Genomic DNA, 23,189 nt, shown 5'->3' with positions numbered 1-23,189 from the left:
TAATACATGGTTTACCCCTCTTTAGTTGGATGAGTTCAGGGTGGGTGCTGCTTGGGTAAAGCCAAGTTGACAGGCCCTGACTTGGTTCCCAAAGAGAGAGGCTGGATGTGAATGTCCAGCACTCGGCCTGAGACTCAGGAGTGAGGAGAGGCCCTTCCCTGGGCCTCTCCTGGGCTTAGTGCCCGTACCAGGTCCCACACACACATACACACCCTTTAAGTAGAGTTCCACTTCCTGAATTCTTGAAATCAATCTAGTAGGACTCAAATAAGTGCTAAGTATTTGGAGTAGGCTGTGGCCTGCAGGCTCAGCGGGAGGCAGCAGCTGCCTTTGGCAGCTTAGAAAGCCAAGATGATGGTAGGTGGCATTAATAGAGACTTGGCTTCCAAGAAGAGAGGGAAGAGACCCAGATCCCAGAGCATTCTGCCTTGGTCAGGCTGGGCCAACACTGGGTTCACCAGGCACCACTTTGTAGAAGGGGTGTTGATAAGGTGGAAAATGTCCAGGAAGGGGCCCCCAGGATGGGAGAGGGCCACAGGTCCATGTCCAGACCATATGACAATTTGTTGAAAGAGCTAGGAATATTCAGCCTGGAAAGGAGAAGACTCAGGAGGGTCAAAAATGCCATCTTCAGTATCTGGAAGCTGGGTTCTAGTAGAGCAGAGCTAGGAGCCTTGGGGAGAAGCTGCAGAGAGACAAAATGTTAGTCTGATGTCAGGTATCAGGGCTGGTTGCTAGGACTTAATGAGGCTTTGAACAAGAATTAAACAGAACAGTCAGTGTTGACAGCAGCAAGTTCCTTTAATTGTCTAATGGAAAGGCATGTGGGGGAAGGCTGGGCCAGTAGAGGAAAAGTAGCAGGAGTGACCTGATCCCCAGTTAGGGAGAAACCTACACACCCCAATGCCTGGGGCAGCAAAGCCTTACCCACAGCCTGAGGGGGGCGTTGCACAAGATTCATTCACCCATAGTGGAAGAAGACAGTCCTTGTGGGGCGCTGCTCCCAGAACTGGAGGGAGGTGGGACTCTGAGGTCCCCAGTCAAGCCATGCTGCCCCAAAGTGAGGGCACCTAAAGACACTCAGAGGTTTTTGCGACAATGGTTGGTGGGAGAGAGGTCTTATTCAGGCCTTTCATCTGTACAATCACAGAAAGGGAAGGGTCCTCTTAGCCTTTTGGGACCAAATCCTGTCAAAGGGCCACACCTGAGGAGCTAGAGGGCCCCATGTGGCCTGGAGGCCGCAGGTTCTCCACCCGTAGGAAGGATAGATTCTAAGGCATAGAAGTTTCCAGAAATGAGAGGTTTCAAAAGGGGGTAAGGCAGCAGGGAGGAAGATGAAGCAGCAGATGGTATAATCGAGGCTCCCACTCTCTGTGCAAGCAAGAAAGATGACGCCCCCACTGGAGAGGTCTTTCTAAACCCCAATCAATAGTTCACAAGCATTTCTTTCTTTTTTTTTTTTACATGCAAAATAGGTTTACTGGAATGGCTTTAGTCACAGTTGAAAGTAGCAGTATTGAAAACATTAGTTTCTCCATAAATATATGGAAACCATTTCCAAAACCTGTTTTTTTACATGAGAAAAATTATACATTTTGTAATCATTAACTGAATGGTTGCCATCCCTTTTTACATAATGTTTCACCTCTTATCTTACACCCTATTCCTGAACTTGATTCAATAAATCCCCACCTCTCTAGTTTAGAGTAGGAAATTGTGTTAAATTATAAATATCATCATCAATGTTTAACTCTATATACAAATAATGTATTAGCAAGTATCTAGTTTCAAATTAGCTTCCTATAACATGGCAAAGTAGATGTTTCTGTTTTATAATAAATTAATGACAGCATATTTTGGTGAAGGGGAGGAGGCTAATTGGGAACTAGTCAATGCTCCAATTTGAACTGGACACTTGTCTTTTTACTTCTTGAGAAAAAACACTTAAAAGTCATAAACATATTTCATTAAATTATGCAGTAATCTTATTTTTTTTAATTGTCCCAGAACTGTTTTATTGGAGATCTCTGGTCACCGAATCAAGTCCAATAGGAATGATAATCACCAGTGAAAGGATAACAGCAACCAGAGCCATGATGGCCTTCGTTTTGCATCCAAGCCACCACATTTGTCTTCAAAGCTGTTGCTAAAAGCTGTTGCATTATCTGATAAGCTTTCTGATTTGCCTTGTAGCTCATCCAGTCTCTTTCCTCTTTCAATCACTTTTGTAATATTCTCTTGCATGACATCAATTACTTCATCCACCTGATTCTGTACATGCCTAATTTTGTCATTCCAAGGTCCAAATGTTGGTCCAAATGGGCCCTTAGGAAAAAGTCCTCTTCTTCATCTGAATCTTCTTCCAAAAGATTTCTCCTTTCATTTTCACAGAACCAGTGACATCATCATCATTTAGGTGGCACTTGAATTTAGGAGGCATCTTTATTACTCAAAAAATTGTTTTCATTTTCCCAACTTTAAGAGGCAGATATATACCACCTAGGTATCCGCTAGGAGCCTTCTGCTCACCCCTTGGAACCAGGCCAGGCTGGGCTGGGCTGGGCTGAGGTGAAGGGGTAGGGGAAGGGAAGGGGAGTGAAGAGGTCTAGAGGTTTGGGGTGCTGCTGGAACCCCAAGATCATGGTGCTAGGCCCTGCCTGAATGAATTCAACTCAAATCTTCTTCCAGCCAGAGGAAAAGTTTATTAGTGATAAAATACTTAGGCCAGGTGACACCCTTAAGGAAGAGTGGGCATGAGAAAAGCTCAGCCTTTCGGGCTTGAGATTCTCAGCTTTTGAATGGGGGCCAGGTGGAATTTTTATACACTGAAGTAACTTTGGGTGGCCAGAGAAGGGGGCTGGGAAAAGGGTCTAGGTGAGAATTCAGATGGGAAGGTCTGAGAGATGGAATAAATGATAATGGAAATAGATAATGAGAGGAACTGGAAGTTACCTGAATGAGATCAAAGGGCAGGGCTAAGGCTTTCAAAGGGAGATAAGGAGAGTCGATAAGGAACTAGAAAGTTTAAAGGTTTTCTGGGTCCTGTAGACAAAAGGGAGCCAGATTCTTTTAGGGTGAGGGGCAAAGGCGCATCTGAATAAGATTAAAAGGTAAGGCTAAGGCTTTCAAAAGGAGATGAGGGGCTGGGGACTGTAGATAAATGGGAGTCAGATTCCCTTTGGGGCAAGGGTCTAAGATCTAAGTTTGGGCCACACCCCATCAGGAAGAAGGAGGAAAGGGTAGAGGGGGAGAGGGAAATGGCATCAGCTGTTCTGCCTCCCCCTGCCCACAAGCATTTCTAAAGTACTTACTGGGAAGGTGGGAGGCAAGGGAGCCGTGGGAGGTTTGATGCAGAGGCTGTAGTTCATAGGACAGGGACCCAGTGAGGAAGATGTACAGTACAGGGATTGCCTTGCTGCAGTGAGGGCCCACTTGAGATGATGTAATGAACACAGTTAGCACAGTTTCCTTATTTTCCCTGGATTCATTCAGCAGCTTGAAGGAATGAAGGTCAAGGCCCAGGCTTGGCCTTATCTTATCTGTGATAAGATAAGGAGCTTGAGAGAAGAGGCCAGTGAAGAGTTGAACTCGTTCACTGGAGGGTCAAAATTGGGAAGATGGGGAGAATATAACCAGCATAGGATTGATGGCTTGGGGAAGAGCTGAGGGGTTAGAGGTCATGGTGAGGATGAAGAGCAGGGGATGTAGGGCAGACAGGGGGGTAGAATGACAACAGACTGGGCAGAGAAGGGAATTTGAGAGTTCCTGAGCATGGAGGTGGTGCCTTTGTGGGGGATGGTGAGGTCAAGGGGATGAGCATCTCTGTGAATGGAAGAGCAGCTCATGGGAAAAGGGTAAGCTAAGGAACTGTTAGGTTAGGAAGAGTATTTGAGGGAATATCATTATGAATGTTGAGAGCAAGGTTGGGGAAGTAAGAGAGGCTGTGAGCTGGCACTGAACCCTTTGAGGAAAGAAAGAAGGGGAGTGTCTCTTCAGAACCTTAGTATCTTCAAAGGGGAATTAAATAAGAAAAAAAAGAGGTGGGGGGCATTGGTTCTGTCCTGAGGGCTTAAAAAGGAGAAAGAGAAGCAAGGCTAAGAGGAAGAATCCACTAGTGTCAAAAGGAGGAAGAGAGTGCTAACCCACTGTTTCTATAATTGGGGCATGTGAGAAATATATATATATATATACCCACAAAGATGTAAGAAGAAGTGGAGGAGGTCAGCACAGTAAGAAACTCACTCTTTCAGAATGGACAAAGGAAGGTTGAAAACACACACACACATACACACACACACACACACACACACACACACACAAACAGCTTGATGTAGAAATACTACAAACTCAACCAGGAAATAAGTGAGGGTACAGCTAGGCAGCCCAGTGGATAGAGCAGTGGCCCTGAAGTCAGAAGGATCTGAGTTCAAATGTGATCTCAGACCCTTACTTAGCTGTATGACTCTGCAAGTCACTCAACTCTGATTGCCTCAAAAAAAAAAAAGAAAGAAAGAAAGAAGGAGGGAGAAAAATAAAAGGGAGGAAGTACTAATAAGAAGACAAACTTCCTGATCCAGATTTTGGGAGGTAGGGGGAAAAAAGGCAGGAACTAGAAGACAGAACACTTCATAGAATGACAGCATGATAAAAAACACAATTTGGAAAGACTTAGGAACTCTGTGAACTCAATGGCCAGCCGTGTCTCCGGAGGACCTGTTACCTACCTCCTGATGTGTGGGATGCCACTCAAATTAAAAAACGCTTAGAGGTTTTTCAAGAAGAAACAGAAAGGTAATTAATTTACTATTCTCGAGAATAGGGTATCCCTCCACCAGAATGTTCTGATGAGGGAAGACAAGGTACAGGAGCTAAGAACCCGATTAAATAGCCCTAATGGGCAAATCCCCCCTCCCACCAACTGGCCAATGTTTGGCTCACAATCTATGGAAACAGAAAACAAAACAAAGAGAACAATATACATATCTGTATTTAGCCACTTAGTTTGCTGAAGTAATACCAAAGAAGCAATAAGATGTGCAGTCAAGCTAGACACTGTACTGTATAGCCAGGTCACCATGACTGAAATATAGCAACAGGTACAACAAGATATGGGGGGGAGGAGGGGGGGCTTCTTCAGGAGTTTCAGGCTTGGCAAACTTTAACTACTGATATAAGAGTGGCCTAAAAGGTGGGGGGGGGGAACAACTTGGGACTGGACTCCCGTAAATCAGGTGATTTCTAGTAAATCGAAACTTAGGCCTGTTGGGCTGCTATGCCTGCCTTGAGTCACAATACAATTTCTATTTATTCTTCTAAAAAGTCTTCACAGGACCCCTCATCCTGATGGAGGCAGGGCCCAAGCCAAGATCTTTACCCCTCACTCCAAAGGAAATCTTACTCCCATTTGTCTACAGGCCCCAGCCCCCTCATCTCCCTTTGAAAGCCTTAGCCTTACCTTTTAATCTTATGCAGATTTGCCTTTGCTCCTCACCCTAAAAGAATATGGCTCCCTTTTCTCTATGAACCCCAGAAAGGCCTTACTCTGGTCTCAAATCTTACTCTGGTTCCTTATCGACTCCCCTTATCTGCCTTTGAAAGTCCTAGCCCCATCCTTTGATCTTGTTCAGATGCCTTTCAAACTTCTGCCTTCCTGTTCCCTTCATTAGCTATTCCCATTGTCTATTCAATCTCTCAGACCTTCCAATCTGAATTCTCACCTAGACCCTTTTCCCAGCCCCCTTCTCTGGCCACCCAAAGTTACTTCAGTGTATAAAAATTCTACCCCGGCCCCTATTCAGAAGCTGAGAATCTCAAGGCCAAAAGGCTGAGACTTTCTCATGCTCACCCTCCTTGCGGGCGTCACCTGGCCTATGTGTTTTATCACTAATAAACTTTTCCTCTGGCTAGAGAAGAATCTGAGTGCAATTCATTCAGGCAGGGCCCGGCACCGCGATCTTGGGGTTCAAGCACCCCAAAAGTCCTAGACCTCTTCAAATCCCACTCAGCCTCATCCCAAACCTTAATTACACTGGGAAGTCTTCACTGGGACATCCCATTCACTGAGAAAGAAGGAATCAAGAACTCCAGGGGCAGAGACAAACATTTTTGATGAGGACAAAGTTAGATTCATTTTGCTCAGTTAGGCTTCTAAAAAAAACCAAAAGCCTTTGTTTTCCCTACTTCTCTCTATTAATTTGGTGGGGGTAAGAGGGAGGCTAGCAATTGTGATGCTCCCAAAAGAAGGCCATTCAAACATTTTTTAAATGCACCGGACAGAACAGAAGGCAAGCCAGAAAGCACGGTCAAATAAGACAAGGTTTGAAAGTAAGCTTTTAAAAAAGGAGACTTACAGGTTCATATAGAATCCTGTTTTGTATGTGTTCTGCTGGGTGTGTAAGAAGATACTCCCTTTTTGGTGTTTAAGTTCAGAATAGAAGGTAAAATTTAAAATTAAAAGAATTTAGTGAAAGGAAGAGGTAGAGGCAGGGAGTACAGATGATCTTTTCAAGGAGTTTAGGTAGAGAAGGAAGGAAAGAGAGTTGTTAGTGGGGAGGGATGGATGAAACATGGGAACGTTTGTAAGCCTCTGGTGGGTTGGGAGAGATAGAAGATTGGTCAGAGTAGGGATATTATGACTGAGGGGGCAATCAGCTGGACAAAAAGGGGTGGAATAGGATCACATGTAGTGAAAGGAGAGGCCGTGGAAGGGTGCTGGTAGAACTGGGGAGACACTCCCCACACTCCCAGGACATTAGTCTGGCCTCTTGTGAGCAGAGATGCTATACTGCAGACTTGGGGTCCCCAGGTATATTATTCTGGGCCAGCAGTGAGCTAGAGACAGACCTGATCAGCTTGGGCCTGTTATTAAATTTATTGATGTTCAAAAATCAAGAACCCCAAGAAATCCCAGCTTGATTTCTTGTTTCATTGATTGTTTTGACTTAATAAAGTGATGTAGAAAAGGTTATGACCTCAGATTAAACTTCAAATGTGTCAAACACACATTCTCTTTTCTTTTTCTTTTTTGAGACTGTTATTCATTTACTACCATACACTTGTTTGGGACCTAGTTTGGGGCTCTTTGGACAAGAGAGTACAAAGCAGTTTTTAGGACTTTGGCAGGGAGCTCCTGACACTCCAAAGAACCTCTTTGTAGCTTTTAATTTCCTAGCCTGAGTTTTTACCTTGGGAACTGCCTTTACTTGGGAGTATATGAATGTTGTTTTTTTTTTAACGTATTGTTTATTTGAATCCTTAGGTACAGAGAGATCCTGGGTACCAGATGGCTACAGGGTTTTCTTTGGCTGGAAGCAGACACCTCTTCTCACTCTAGTGAAGGAAAAGATAATGGGGAAAGGCATCTCAGTAATAGGAGATGAAGAAGAAGGGAGAAGGGGGAGCTGTCTACCCATGGCATCAATTTGGGTGGGTGGGGAATATGAGGTAAGGTCCACAGCTGAGAAGAGAAGAGGAATTTTTGTGAGATGTTTGAGGAGGAATGATAAGGTTTGGTAAAAGCCTGTGAGGAGAGCAAACTGATTTTTTTGCTGTAGAATATTTCAGCCTGGTCCAACTTTTCGTGACCCATTGGGGTTTTCTTAGCAGAGATACTGTAGGGGTTTGCCATTTAATTTCTAGCTCATTTTGCAGATGAGGAAACTGAGGCAAACAAGGTTAAGTTCTTGCCCACCGTCACACAGCTAGTAAGTGTCTGAGGCCAGCTCAGGAAAATAAGTCATCCTGATCCTAGGCCTGACACTCTATCCACTGAACCACCTAGCAAGTAGATGGGAGAAAAAGGGTACTTATTCCAACAAAAGAAGATACTTAAATTGTTACAAAGGGAAGAATGTCCTTGTTAACATAGCCACTTATACCAGACTCAAGAAAACAATCTTTATCTGTCAGTCCATAAACATTTATTAAGCACCTGCTACAGGTTTTATTTCATAAGATAAAAAGTCCAACTTCCTAGAATTATCAAAAGTGTCCAGAGTAAAGGTATCAAACTCTTACCCTGCAACATTCCTGAGGGCAGTGAAAACAAATTAAGATGAAATTAGGTAATAGAAATAAAAATACTGTAGAACACAGATAATGTTAATAAGTGGCTTTCTAAGTCAATTTGTGGGTTTCCAGAATCCTAACACTGCTCTGTGGTCCCCTTGGCTATTAGAGTTTAACTCCACTGATTTTGGAGTCCTCTTTCATAAAATGATTAAAAGGAAGCTAGATTCTGAAGCAGAGACATTGGATTTAAGCTGTCCCTGCCACATGTGCTAAAACACCCCAAAGACAAACAGAACTAAATGGTATTCCTTAGGTCAACTCTTAACAGACACTTTTAACACTTAAAAAATCCTCTTTCAACCATATAGAAGGGACTGTTGTGAGTGCAGCTCAGACTAAATTCATCTGGGCCCTCTGCTCACTCTGAGTGTCTGTCAGGTCATTCTGACACCAGCTGTTTCCATCCATTCCCCCAGATTTCTAGGGCCAAGTCACGGCTTCCATGCCTCTATGCCTGTATCCCTAAAAAAAATGTTAAAAGTTTGACAGCATCCGGGCTCCCACGACCAAGAGTCAAGGACACCTCTTTAGTCAATGACAATGGGACACGTGGACGGGGTCTGCGGAAACTGACTAGGATTTCTAAGGTAACATTGGGGAGGTCAGAGGACAGAGGGCTCTCTCTCTATGGCCTAGGACAGTCAGATGAGAGATTTTTCCCGGACTGGAAGTTGAGCTTTGGATGTAATCTGGGAAAATGAGGACAAAGAGGAAGGACATTGCAAGAAGGATCAGGGTAAAGCTGGTTTAAGATTAGCAGGAGTTCGAATAATGAGAAATTAGATTAGCATTATTAATTTTAGGTAATGCCCCAGGTCCATACTTGGTTCATTATGTAAGAATGTGAGCATACAATTCACTGAGATGTGTATAAAGCTCTATGCTTAATTTGCCATCCATACATCTATGAATATTTAAAGAAAGAGAAGACATTTTAATCTAAACTGCTAAAATATTTTAAATGACAAGAAAGGCATTTTTGCCCTATCATCAATGTAGGCTTATTTTTAAAAATTAATTAATTTTTAATTTTCAACAATCACTTCCATAAGCTTTTGAATTTTAAATTTTTTCTCCCTCCCCAAGACTGTGTGCAATCTGATATAGGCTCTACATATAGATTCCTCTTAAACATAGGCTTATTTTTAAATATGATAGTTGGTAGTTTATTTTTAAAATTTTACTTTCGATTGTAGAAATAGTAGATAAACCTGAATACTGTGAGTATTGAGGCGAAACATCTTCTCCCCAGAAAAAGGGTAACCTTACAAGTCAAAGAAAGAGAGCTAAAGTTTGTGTAAATAGACACCTTCAGGTTGGCAAAGACAGGATGAACCTTTACAAATGGCTATCTTGAAGAGGGCCTTCATATCTTAGAGATTTCCTACCAGGGTATCTGATAAGATCAACTACAGAGAAAACATCCCATTGGAGCAAACCTGATCTGTGGCAACTCCTGAAATCCCAAGGTTAACATGTTCTAACTCCAAGGTAAAATGTTCTCTCCCACATCACCTGATGTCTATCTTGTCCCTTTAACTGAGCCTCCCAAACAGGGAAAGTGGCTGAGCAGCCTCGCCTCATAGGCTCCTTTCACCACCAAGAATGTCACTGCTAGCCTCTATAAAACCCTAAATATACATATGTACATCTCTCCCTTTGTTTTCTGCATTGCTATCCTCCAGCCAACTGCTGATCAGATGATGCTAATTTATCTTTTTATCTGCTAGCCTGGCTTCTTGATTTATTGACCTTCAGTAAATGGATCAAGGTGGGAAAGTATTCTCCAGAAGTATCTTTGGACCTTAGGATTGAAGAATTTCCCAACAGTACAAGTATGCTTATTGTAATAAATTTGAATCAGAAATAGTTTTCTTAATTTTTGCTATTATATCATGTTAATAAACACACCAAAAACCTATTTTAAACCATTTTCATTGCATATTTCCATGGGCTACAACCAAAGACTATATTTTACATTTAATTTTGAAGAATGCAATGACTTCATGCATTCATTATTGGCACAATTCAAGACCTAGCTTCATCAGCAAAGGCAGAGACTGAAGGAAAGAGGCCTGTTGAGATGAAAGGGAGAATACTAGGTAGTAGAGGAAAGTAAAGTTGGAAAGCCAGATCACAAAAAGCCTCAAGTGCCAAATAATTAAATTGAGAACACCAGAGTTCACTGTCTGACTGCTCTAAGCCCTCCAAGGGCCAAGCTAACTTATCCAAAGCCTGGTGAGCATACAGTCACCTCTTCTGTGAAGTCTTTCCTGATTCACCACCCCTTGAAAATATCAGTTGTCTCCCTGAGGCCTAGAAGAGCTTAGTCACCGAGATGGAAGGAGTCTCAGAGAATAGCTAGGGCACTGAGGAGCAATCTGATGTTCCAGAAAGGGCCATGGCCTGAGAGTTATGAGAGACCTGTCTCTGCTCTACGGGGGTGGGTGTGTGTGTGTGTGTGTGTGTGTGTGTGTGTGTGTGTGTGTGTGTGTGTGTGTGTGTGTGTGGTGTGTGTGTGTTCGTTCCTGGGCAACTTGTAGACCATCTCTGGACCTTAATTTTCTGATCTATAAAATGGAGCTAACAATACTTACATTACAGGAAAGTGAGGAAGCACACTGCCTTGCATGGCGGCCTCTTTCATCATTCAGGAGAGCTCGGTTAGGAAGTTCTTTCTCTCCCTGAGCCCAAATCTGTTTTTCTGTACCTCCCTTCCTCCTCAACCTTGCTGCTAGGCATATTCTCTGGGGCCCACTCCAGAACTAGAAGTACTTTGTACTTCCGGCCTGCCTCACCCGGCCTTGGTGAGTGTTTTTGTAGTCTAGGAGCATTTGTGAAATGTTTATTGGTTGCCTAGCACTCTGCTTAGCACTGGAGGGACAAAGAAAGGCAAAATGAGGATAATCTAACAGGGAGATAGTATGCAAACACCTATGTGCATACTAGATATTTATATATATGCATGTATAGCCATATACTATGTATATACTATATACAGTCATACAGGTGAAAATATACATATATATTGTTTTTGTCCAGTCATGTCCAACTCTTCATGACCCCATTTGGGGTTTTCTTGACAGACACTGGAGTGATTTGCCATGTCCTTCAGCTCACTTTACAGATGAGGAAACTGAGGCAAACAGAGTGAAGTGACACAACTAATAAGTGCCTGAGAGTAGATTTAAATTCATGAAGATGAGTCTTCCTGATTCTAGGCCCAATGCACTATCCACTGTGAAACCTAGCCATCTATATACATATATACATACATATCTATACATCTATATATATCTATATATATATATATATATATATATATATATATATATATATACAATATCTAGTTATACAACCACATACTTACAATATATACTCATGCAATATGTAGGTATGTTTATATATGTTGAACACATGTGCAACTGTCCAGACAGAAGGTGATGGCGGTCTGCACAAGAGTAGAGGAGAGAAGGGGCCGTATTGGAGAGACGCTGCAAAGGTGAAATCCACAACAGACGGGATATTGGGAGGGCATAGTGAGGAGACCAGGATGAAGCCTAGGTTGCGCCTAGGAGGTGGGGAGGATCTTGGTACCCTAATAAGAACATTGGGAAGAGGGAAGGTTTGATGGGAAATGAGAATGAGTAGTTTTCCAGCTCTGCACTTATGAGTTTAGTTACCTGGTATCCCTGCCTCTTACTGTCCTGCTAAACAGTTAAGCTCCCTGAGGGCAGGGCTTGGCAGGTAGTAAACAGGTGAGACTGAGAAAGTGTCTGGCTGGCCATGACTGAGCTGCTTTGTTTCCTGGAGCCAGGCTGGGCATGAGGCAGGTTGCTGGGCCAGGAGCCCAGACGGGAGGATCGTAACAGCTGGGCACAGCCACCAGGAGCAAGGCTCTTCTAGCCCAGACTCCTCCATGGGCAGGCTGTTCCATTACAGATACTCCCATAGCTGATCCACCCCATGGTCAGCCCCAGGCCTGTTTTGACATTTTGCATCTGTAGTGACACAGATTTTCCATTGATAAAAAAGGAGTGGATGTCTTCTCCATATGAATTGTATCAGGAGGCAGCTAGGTGGCTCAGTGGATAGAGCACCAGCCTTGGAGTCAGGAGGACCTGAGTTCAAATTTGACCTCAGACACATTACACTCACTAGCTGTGTGACCTTGGTCAAGTCACTTAACTCTGATTGCCAAGAAAGAAAGAAAGAAAGAAAGAAAGAAAGAAAGAAAGAAAGAAAGAAAGAAAGAAAGAAAGAAAGAAAGAAAGAAAGAAAGAAAGAAAGAAAGAAAGGAAGGAAAGAAAGAAAAGAAAAAAAGAAAAAAAGAAAAGAAAGAAAGAAAAAAAAGAAAATGAATTGTTTCAGGGCTAGGGTCTGGTCTGGCTTGGTCAGACTGGAGGGAAGAGGGCAGGAAAACCTGTAGGAGCCTGCGGCCAGCCCAGAGAGGGCTCACTATCAGGTAGTCCCTACCCCACCTTCCTTACCTGGCAGAACTCTGTGCCCTGGGATGGGGCCTGGGACCCTGGCTTCTGCCCCCTAGCTCTGGGTCTGCTCCCTTCCTGTGTCCTTAGCTCTTCTTGTTCCTCCTCCCATTGCTGCCCCGTCTGGGTTGGCAGTCCCCCCCCATGTTTTCCTTCTTTGTCTCTATGTTTGGTTTTAAAATCATACGTGCCCCCAGAGGGTGGCAGGCAGAAGCACCTTTGTCTTCAGTGCCCATTCTACAGGAGCCCCTAGTTCTGTTAGGATCTCCTTAAGGACAGAGCTCAGATTTTTATTATCTTCCCTTCTTCCCCAGTGCCCTGAAGAGTGTCTGGCCCTCAGAGGTAGAGGACAGACCTGTGATTATATTGATAATAACAATAGCAGTATCAGAAGAGTTGAATTGGCTGGTCACACTGGCTAGCAACTCTTGGAACCAGATTAAAATGTAAATGGGAAATGTTTAATAAAATAAAAATACAGTACAACCTAAATAATGGTAATCTGTGGTTTTCTAAATCAACATGCAGCCACAGGTATGGTTCTATAAAGCAGTCACACCCCTGGCTAGCATTTACACCACCCTTTAAGGTCTGCAAAGCTCTTTACTAATATCATCTCATTTGATTCTCACAACAACCTGTAGAGGTAGGTACTATTATCATCCCCATTTTACAGATGAAGAAACTGAGGTGGATATCTGGTAAGTGACTTGCTCAGGATCACATAGCTAATAAGCATTTAAGGCAGGATTCAAACTTAGGTCTTCCTGTTTCCAAGTCCAGCTCTCAGTATATTACATCACATATCACATAGCTGTTCCTAGGTATGGGAAGTCTAGGTTGGCACCCATTCTGAAATTTATCATCTCAGTTGCCTGGTCCACGGAGACAGATTCAGTGACTTGTCCAGGGTCACAGAGCCTGTCAGGGGCAAGGCTTCAACCCAGGCCTTTATGGTTTCTATACATCAGGCCAGGCTGCCTCTCTTGAAAATGGTATCAAATTGCCTGCCTTCTCAATGAAGGGGGAGAGAAGGGAGGAAGAGAATTTGGAACTCAAAATTTAAAAAAAGATAATGTTAAAACTTGTTTTTACTTGTCATTGGGGAAAAATGAAATATGAAATACTAAAAAAATAAAAAAGAAAATGGTAGGTGCTAAATAAATCTTTAACCAATAAATGAAAGTGTGTTAGATTTGGGTCTAAGGAGAAACTCCCAAGTCTCTTTCTCTGTACCTGTCTTCTGGGGGCACAAAAGGTGAAAGAGCCAGGATGGGATGGATGTGCACTCTCAGGGACAGTCATGCTAACAGGGGAGGAGAAGGCCAAGGCCAGAGCAACTAAGTTTGCGACATGGGAACCAGAGTAGGGGACAGAAGTGATTAGAGAGGCTGGGCAGGAAATAGCTTCAGAGAAGATAAGAGATGGGGTAATGGGTCACCCTGGCTGAAACTATCGGAATGACCACATCTAGAGGAAGCCAAACTCCTCGGTCCCTGAACAACTGATAATAAAATTGACCCCCTTTCTCTCTGCAGGGAGTGGGAGGACATCCAGGGCAGAACACTGGATCTATCACCACCACTAGCTCGAGCGTTTTTGCTTTACTATTTTTTCTTTGTTACAAGGGAAGGCTCAGGGCCCAGCACTTCTAGAAATGACTATGATGTCAAAACATGAGGCATGGAAATAATGTGTTTTCATGATCACACATGTATAACTTATGTGAAATTGCTTACTGTCTCAGGGAGGGGGGAGGTGAAGAAGGGAGGGAGAAAATTTGGAACTCTTAATTTTAAAAAATGAATGTTAAAAAATTATCTTTACATGTAATTGGGGGAAATAAAATATTATTTTTTTGTAAATAGTATTTTATTTTTTCCAATTATATATAAAGATAGTTTTCAATATTAATTTTTTATAAAATTTTTAATTCCAAATTTCACACACACACACACACACACACAACACACACACACACACACACTCCTCCTCTCCCCAAGATGGGAAGCAATCTGATATAGGTTATATGTGTACCATCATGTTAAATGAAAATAAAATATTATTTAAAATTTTTTTAAAAAACATAAGGCATCAATCAGAAGCTGATGATAGGGGTAGCTTCAAGGGGCCAGCTTTAGAAAGATTAGAACCCACCTGGGAAAAGACCAGCACATTTGGCTGGGGGGAGTCACTGATGGGTTTTAAGGGGGCAGAGGAGGCTGATGGACTGGGCCAAGTAAACAATCACCAGCGTTGACTAGTAAGGCAGTGGGAGGTAACAGGGTGGAGGGTGGGTCAGCAGGTGCCATGCAAGGGTTGGAAGGGGAGGAGAAAGAAGGCTTGGGATTGAGGGGCTGCAGGGTACCAGATTTCTCACTCACTAGTGCCATTTAAAAGCTCTGTGGCCACAAGCAAACTGATGGAGGAGTTTCCTTATCTGTAAAACAGGGAAGCTAATATCATATCTGTAGAAACCCACCCCCTGCCCCACCTAGTGCTTGAGGGAGGATCAGATGAGGTCAGGGGGGCCAGGGACCTCACACACCTTAAACCCCTTCTTCTGCTCTTATCACAGCACAGCAGGGGACACCGAGGACACAGGGGCTTCCTCCTAGAAGGCAAATCACACCAAGTCATGGGGCCCAGGAGGCTGAATGAAGCAACCTTCTTCCCTGTGGGAGAACTGGAGCCTTATCTCAGCCTCTGCCACAGGGTTGGGACTTACTATAGGGCAAGACTTTCCCTAAGAAAAAGAAACTTTCTTTTTACCTGCAAAGAACAGAAGACTTGTAAGGACTTTCTTTGTTGGTCTGAGTTTACTTGTTTTTAACAAAGTTTCCACTTAACAGTCTAACTAATTCTCCTTGCCAATCAGGAGCCAAACTGTTTCCACACAGTGCTGTCAGCAACTGCTAGATTCCATACATCTGGAACAAAGCCCCTTTTGCTCCACCCTAATTATCACATTGTTTCACTGCCAATCAATCCAAATTCATGTATTAGATGCCTGCTCTCTTCACAGCACTATGCTTGGAGTTACAAAGGCCAAAGTGGGATGGCCCCTATCTTCCTTCTATGAGGGGAGACATTCTGGTGTCAAACACATGTATGTGACACACATATAAATACTGATAAAATCAACACAAGGTATATGGGTGGGGGGAAGGCAGGAACAGCTAAGGGGCATTGGGAACGGCTTCCGGCAGAAGGTGGCACCTTAACTAACTTTCGAAAAAAATTAGAAATTAGCTTCTAAGAAGTGGAGGTGAGAAAGGGAGGGCATTTCAGTTCTGGGGAAATGATGAGTGCAAAGGCCCAGAGAAGGGAGATTAAGTATCATGAGGTAGAAAGCCAGGTGGGCTGGACACAGAGTATGTGGCCAGGCCAGGGATGGGGAGGAAGTGATGTGCATGTGGCACCTTTGATGCTAGGGTGGCCACGGAGAGAAAAGAATCAAGCTGACCCCAAAGCTCCAGAGAGCATCATCTCTGACTGGGCTTTCGGAGGATTCTGGGAGACAGGAGCCTAAAGAAAAGAGTTTGTCTTCCATTGTGTCGCCCTACAGGTGGGCAGGTGCACCTGGTCTCTGTTCATTCTGAGGCTCGGTGGGCCTGGGCCCCTTCATCACCTGCCCCTCCTACCTCTCCGGTCTCCTCAGACCTTACCCCCTCATCCAGCCCCCCATCTACTCTAGGCTCTGGCACATTGGCCTCCTTGCTCCTCCTATCACAAAACATTGCATCTCTCTATGAGGACCACTTTCACTGAGTGTCCTCAGTGTCTGGAATGCCTTCCCTCCTCATCTCGGATTCCTGGCTTCCTTCAAGTCCCAGCTAAAATCTACTTCTATAGGAAGCCTTTCCCAATCCCTCATAACTCGAGTGCCTTCCTTCTGTGGATTCTACAGAATTTATCCAGTCTACAGCTTGTTTGTACAGAATTGTTTGCTTGCATGTTATCTTCCCCACTGGGCTCTGAGCCCCTCAAGGTCAGGGATTGTCTTTTGCCTTTCTTTGTATCCCTAGTGATTAGCACAGTGCCTGGCACACAGTAGGTGCTTAATAAATGTTTACTGACTAGTTATTACTCCCATGCCATTTAGGCTGGGTTTTCCTTTAAAGATATTGAGCCTGTCCAGGAGATCTAACTGGATCAGGGGAATAAGGCTTGGGCAGCAGATGCAGCTTCTGGTTTCCTGGGGCATGAGGGTAGGAGCTGATCCTTCAGGCCTACGACTGCAGGCCAGCAGCATGACCAACACCCCCACGGGCAGAGTTCAGCTGAATCCAAGCCATATTCTGGGTGGACATCCCTTCCCTTCTTTGAATAACCTCCTTCTACTAGGGCTAAGCAAACTTCCTTATGTTAACTGTTAGATGGTCTATGACAGTCTCCTTTTGTTCCAATTTTGGACTTAAAATACCATGGCACTGGCCTGAGTCAGGCTTACAGTCAGCCTGCAAGTGAGTAGAGATTCAGGAAAAGGTCTCAGTAGACGGCTGCCACTGGGAAGTCGCAAAGCAAAACACAAAGGAGGTACATGGATGGAACCTCCAGCCAAGCCCAAGCTCTCATTAACGGGAGCATCCCTGAGCAGAGAGACATTAGTAAGCCAGCTGTCAATTGTGCCCAAGACCTAGTGGGGATGAACCTTTAAGGCAGATGCCAGCCAAGCTCTGGAAAGGGGAGCCAGCTCCTTCCCCCTCCAATGGTGACTTCATTAAACCTTTTAGGGGTGAGTCAATGATGGGCAGTCCCAGCATTCCATTATGTGTAATAAGCCTGGAAAAGTAGGCAGGAGTCAGGTTGTAAAAGGCTTTCTTCAGCATGAACAGAGGGATTTCTGTCTGTTTCTGGAGATATAGGGAGCGAATGGAGTTCAATGAGGAGGGGGTGAGTTAAGCAGCCCTGGGTTTGGGGAAGTTGCTTTGGTAGCTGGCTAGGGAGTAGGGAGAGCCTGGAAACCAGTTAGGAGGACCAGGGTGCCAGGCCCCTCCCCACTCTGTGCATCCTCAGTCTTTCCTAAGTTTCCCTGGGGGACATGGCCAAAGAATTCCCCCTGCTGGTACCCAGACTCTTGGGATTTACCTCAACTGCTGTTTGTCCTTTGTTCTCTAGGAAGACCCTGACATGGGAAAGGTGATGCCATGACTTGCAAGTGAATTGGATTTAAGTGATGGAAGGATGTCCAAAGTCACCAGCCTCACTTTCTCTTCCAGAGCTATCTTGGTCCAGTGGCCAGATACAGATCAGGAGGACTGGAGATGGTCCCGGATGCAGTGGGGGACCTTTGCCTAGAATGCACTTTCCTAGAGTAAGACAAGGAAAAAATCCTGGTACTTCCTCCAGGCCTTCTGGTCTAGGAAACCTCGTGGTTTCCTAATTACACAACCCCAGAACACAGGGAAGTCATTATTATTTAAATGATCCAAGTAGGAAATAATTAGGACTCACCTGCCTCTTTGAGCCCTGGAACTTCCCACACCTGGCTCTACCTGGGACCTTGCAGGGGATTTACCTGAACTCTCTCCAGCAGTGTAACCCATGCTGGGATGAAACTACCAGCCCAGGATGACTGGGCAGCTCCCCAGTCCCGTGCGAGAGGACAAGACTGTACCAAGCATTTAGTAAAGCACCAAGCCAGGCACAGGCCAGGCCAAGGATTGGAGACACAGAGGCTGCAGAGGCACAGTCTGGCTACAGGAATTCACTCTTCAATAGCAGAGAAGCTCGAGTGTGAAGAATGACAAGTATGCAGGCCTGGGCAGAACACCTTGGCACACAGGGCTTAGGGAAGGCAGCAGATAGGAGCCAGCTCCTGAGCAGACAGAGCAGAGAGGACCAGTGATTTCCACTCCGAACTAGGAGACAGTGAGCCAAGGCCAGGCAAAGAGAGAGGGCAGGATGACAACAGGGGCTAATGATAATCACTGGCACTGATTTCCAGCCTTAAAGCTTACAAGCTGGTTTTCAGATTTTTAAGAGGCTAGACTATAAAAGCACATGAGAGGCTGTGGACACCAATACGTTGGTGGTGGAGCTGTGAAATCAGAAAATAATTTTGGAAAGCAATTTGGAATTATGAAAATAAAGTGTCTATACCTTTTGAACCAGAGACTCTATTACTGGGCTTAAACCCCAAGGAAGTTAACAATAAGAAGAAAGTCCCTATATCTGGCACCACTTTCTGTGACAGTTAAGAATTGGATGCCCATTCCTTGAGGAATGATTAAGCAAACTGTGGTATCTGAATGTAACTGAGTATTACTTTGCTTTAAGAAATTATATATGTGATGAATCCAGAGAAGGGTGGAAAGATTTGTATGACCTGATGCAGGCTTTGTGGAAGGCATGATCACACCAATAAAATTACAGATTCTTCCAAGTCTGGGACTAAAGTAGTTTCAGAAAAGCGTGACAAAAAGTCCTGTCATACTTTTCCTCATTGCTCAGATCCCAGCTGGAGTGTTCTATGTAGTTATGAAAGACACACTTTAAGAGGGACAATGTGCCTAGATCGGCAGGTAGGTGGGTTTGGTTCGGGGAAGGTTGACTAGCCAGGGTTGTCTGGTCTGGAGAAGAGGCTTAGGGGCACAAAGTCACTTTCTTCCAATATAGGAAGGCCTGTCATTTCCCAGTCATGGTAGCTGCTGGGACCTTCCCCTCTGTCTGTTCATGAAGTACCTTGTTTGTCCTATCTTTTTATAGATGTAAGGGTCTGTTCTCTTGGCAGAAGCTAACCCCTTTATAAGTTGTAAGAAATCAAGTCACAGACCCAAGGCGATGCAAACTCCACCCCTTCTGCCTCAATTCAGATTTGAGTGGAGAAAAGGATCTGAGGTTCCAGGTGGCTCATTTGCATATAAAAAAACCAGGCTGATATTAAGCCTCGTCCCCTCTGGGAGTGGACTACCTTTGAACTTTTTCTCCAGAAGTCATTTGCATGGTGAAGTTAAAAAAAAACAAAAAAAAACTGAAAAGGCTTTTTTTTGTTTGTTTGTTTGTTTTGTTTTAATGAGAGCTAGTAGCTGAGCTTGTAGCTGGAGGTGGTAATGCTACATCCAGAAGCTGCCCACAGATCAACAAGCCCAGTAATGCCACTGTATTCACCTGTCTACCAAGATGCTGTGCCTCAGGAGGACCGAGACTAGCCAGGTCACAGCACAGTCTTCTTTTCCACCACAAGGCCCTGAAATTCCCCACCCCCCCAACACGTACCTTTCTCCCATCTTTCTCAAAATTTGTGCTTACTCTCCTCATGGACACTGCACTTCAGAAGAAGCTGGGGACGGCCTGCCTGATAGGGATCCTGTGAAAGGTCGAGCGGGGTGGAGGGAGAATACCAGTGGTGTCTATTTTAAACTTAAATGCTAAAATTTAAATACATAATAAGAAAAAGAAACATTATAAACTTAAATGTTAAAACTTAAATACACAGGAAAAAAAAGCATTGCCATGTGCACAGCAGAAAGAGAGAGGATTCAAATGATACAACAATAAATTTCCATTTCAAGAAAGCCTATATAATAAATACTACACAGTTCTGAGCTGTTCATCTTTGCTTTGCTTCCTTGTAAATTTCCTTTTGTTTTCTGCTGTACACTTTTTTCGTTCTTTTTTTCCCTTCTTCCTTTTCCCATTTACCCCTCTTCCAAGAAGGCTATGATTAAGCTCGGATATAGTGAAACTCTAATAGAAACAGAGCCACTAAATCATAGGTAAGAAGCCCTGTTGGCTGAATATTGACTCAGTTTTAAAACGTAATGTTGTGTATTTGATTTTCTTTAATTTTGTTAAATATTTCCCAATTACGTTTTCATCCGGTTCCTTGGAATCCAGGAGCCGAGGGCATCCTGTTGGACGTATTTGGTTGTACTCCCACATCCTTTCCTATTGTAGTTCCACAATTCAGTATTGCCAGAATATGCCCAGGTTACAGCTAGTCTGTGATGGCAATAGTCCATGACAGGGTTTGATGAGGCTCTAATGCAGCCCAGAGTTTGGGGTGGCTCTTGCTGCGACTTTATAAATGAGGGGAGAACACCCACATCTTTGTCTTTCCTTCGTCTCTGAGCTTGTCCTATAGCTGTACCTCAGAGGCACAGACTTAGGCAGTGTTGGGGCTGGGGGAACTTCAGGCCTAGATCAGGAATCCCAGCTGCCTCTTATCCAACCCTTTCCTCTGGGGGCAGCTAGGTGGCACAATGGATAAAGCACCATCCCTGAAGTCAGGAGGATCTGAGTTCAAATCCGGTCTCAGACCAAACACTTGACACTTACTACCTGTATGACCCTGGGCAAGTCACTTAACCCCAATTGCCTAAAAACAAAAAACAAAAAAAGAAAGAAAGAAATTACACCAACCCTTCCCTCTGGAAGAAAGGTCACAGGACTCTCTGAAGCTCTCAGCTGCTTCCCAGTTTTCCAGTTACAGAGCACCCAGGGAGAACTTTTTACCTCTTAAAAAAATTTTTGTTTGTTTTAGGAAATAGAATGGCTCTGATTGATACCAGTGCCAGGCCACTGTTCTTTCTGTCCCTGACAGTCTCTCTGATGAGGTCTGAGAGGTTTGGGACCCCTCAAAGACCGAAGTACAAGATGGGGTCGTCTGAAATGAATTCACAAACTCAAGCAATCTTTAAGTCAAGATGCAAAAAGCTTATTATTATGCTTTTCAGCGGGCAAGGATTCTTAAGGAACCTGCAATTTTAAAAGAGTATAGCTAAAGTTTATATAGTATAAAATATAAGCCGAGTGTCAAATATGCTAACTAGGTGATTCAGGGCGGGATTAGGGAGTGGTTAAGGAGTGGTCAGTTCTTAAAGAAACATGCACTTATATCTACTGCGAAGGCATTGTACCCGGAGTTCACTGGGAAAAGCCCACAAGGGGGGCCACATGGAGGTGTGGTTTTAGGCCTGCTATATCACTAAGCTAACTAGCGGTCAGGGACAACTGAGAGTTGTCCAGTCTGCCACCAATCAATGTCTTGTTTGACAAGATAGATGTGGGGAGTATACATATGTCTTAAGTCTAGAATACAGATAATGAGGAGTCCAGCATGTAGATAATGAGGTAGGGTGGTAGTATAGATAGTCCAGTGGCTAAGAATGTCTTTATGACCTGGTGCAAAGCCAGTTCAAACTAATAATTCCTTCAGGTGTTGTTTGGAACTGCACCAGGGAGAGATAAGGGGCTTGTTGGGGCCCACTCATGAGTAATTGCTAGGCACAGTGTCCTTGAGCTGGGAGAAACTGTCAGGGACACCACTCTGTTAAGAGTCAAGTTACAGACTGGTTGACCAGACGAATAGTGTTTCTGAGGCTAGGGAGAAATTGGGGTCCAAGTACAAGCACCCAAACATAAGCACCCAAGCATCCCATCATCTCCTCTCTGTCTCTCTGAGTCTGTATGTCTGTCTGTCTCTCCCCCCTTCTCATCCTCTCCTCCTCCTTCTCTTCAGAAGTATCTCCATTGGCACATCTCTAATTAAAACCATCTACAGTACTCACCTAAACACACAGTTTGCCACTCTCTTACCTCCTTGTCCCCTCCGATGCAGTGAAGTTGAGCCTCAATTCTGGGGCATCGTTGATAGTGGGGACTCTGGGGAAAATAGCCAGAAATCTACCCCCCCACCTACTGTTGCACAACCTTGACCCCTGACCCACACTCCCCAGTATCCCAAACTCCAGAAGTTTTATCTTCACACACCTCAACACAAAGACATAAAGGCAAAGGTCGAGGAGTATGCTAAGCTCAAGGCAGAGGATAGAATCAGTACCAGTTCGTACTAAAGAACAGAAAAGCTAAGAGTTCCAGTTCACGCTTCTTAAGAAAACTAGAGAAGATTCTAAGCCATCCCAGATAGTCTCTAATTAACAGCTTTCAGGCAACACAGAGTCCCAGGAACTTCTGGGTGGAAGTTAAAGAAGAGAGTCCATGGGGGAAGATGTCTGGGCCCAAAGAGTTGCTTCCTTGGTCTTCACCCACTTACGAGAATCAGAGCATTTCAGAGGCTAGATCCAACTGCCATTCTATGTAGAAGTCTCCCCTAAAACACTCCCCCAAAGCAGCCAGTCATCCACCATTCATTCATTCATTCATTCATTCATTCAAGTATGCCTTATCATTTGGCCCACAATTCCCATCTTTCTGCTTGCACTGGACTTCCTCCACACTACTCAGCTGAAATCTGCCTCTTGGTTAATTCCCTGTCTGCAGGCTTGAGTTCTCGCCCTTGGATGTCCCACTTCCACTACCCACGCCCCTACAACTCTACTTCCTCTCCCACCATGAAGCAACTGAATCATCTCCTTGGTTCTGTCCTGTCAGGATGACTCTGAATTCCTGAGGATGGCTCACCACTAAAGACTACCCTGCCTAGTTCACACAGCTGCATTAATCAGCACCTGTAGGAGAGCACAGTGGAAAGCCGTGGTAGTGGTTGTCCTTTGTTCTCAAAAAGGACCAAAATGACACCACTCTGTTAGAGTCAAGTTACAGACTGGTTGATCAGACGAGTAGGAGCTTGGAACGCTATAGCACAGGTCGGGCACACATAGTCCATGTGAACATTTGGGATGGAGTCTCTAACTCTGCACATCTCAAGTTTCTTTTGAGCTACTT

General features: G+C 44.2%; 1 pseudogene; it reads right to left on the bottom strand.

Moving 5' to 3' along the window:
- Positions 1-782: 782 nt before the first annotated feature.
- On the bottom strand, positions 783-10,575 carry LOC110209282 (vesicle-associated membrane protein 4 pseudogene; annotated as a pseudogene).
- Positions 10,576-23,189: the final 12,614 nt, after the last annotated feature.

Source organism: Phascolarctos cinereus, unplaced genomic scaffold (genome assembly GCF_003287225.1).
Source record: "Phascolarctos cinereus isolate Bilbo 61053 unplaced genomic scaffold, phaCin_HiC Scaffold_5;HRSCAF=322, whole genome shotgun sequence".
Classification (NCBI taxonomy): domain Eukaryota; kingdom Metazoa; phylum Chordata; class Mammalia; order Diprotodontia; family Phascolarctidae; genus Phascolarctos; species Phascolarctos cinereus.
The sequence above is the reverse complement of the archived record's forward strand: the minus strand, read 5'-3'. Positions and strand labels throughout refer to the sequence as shown.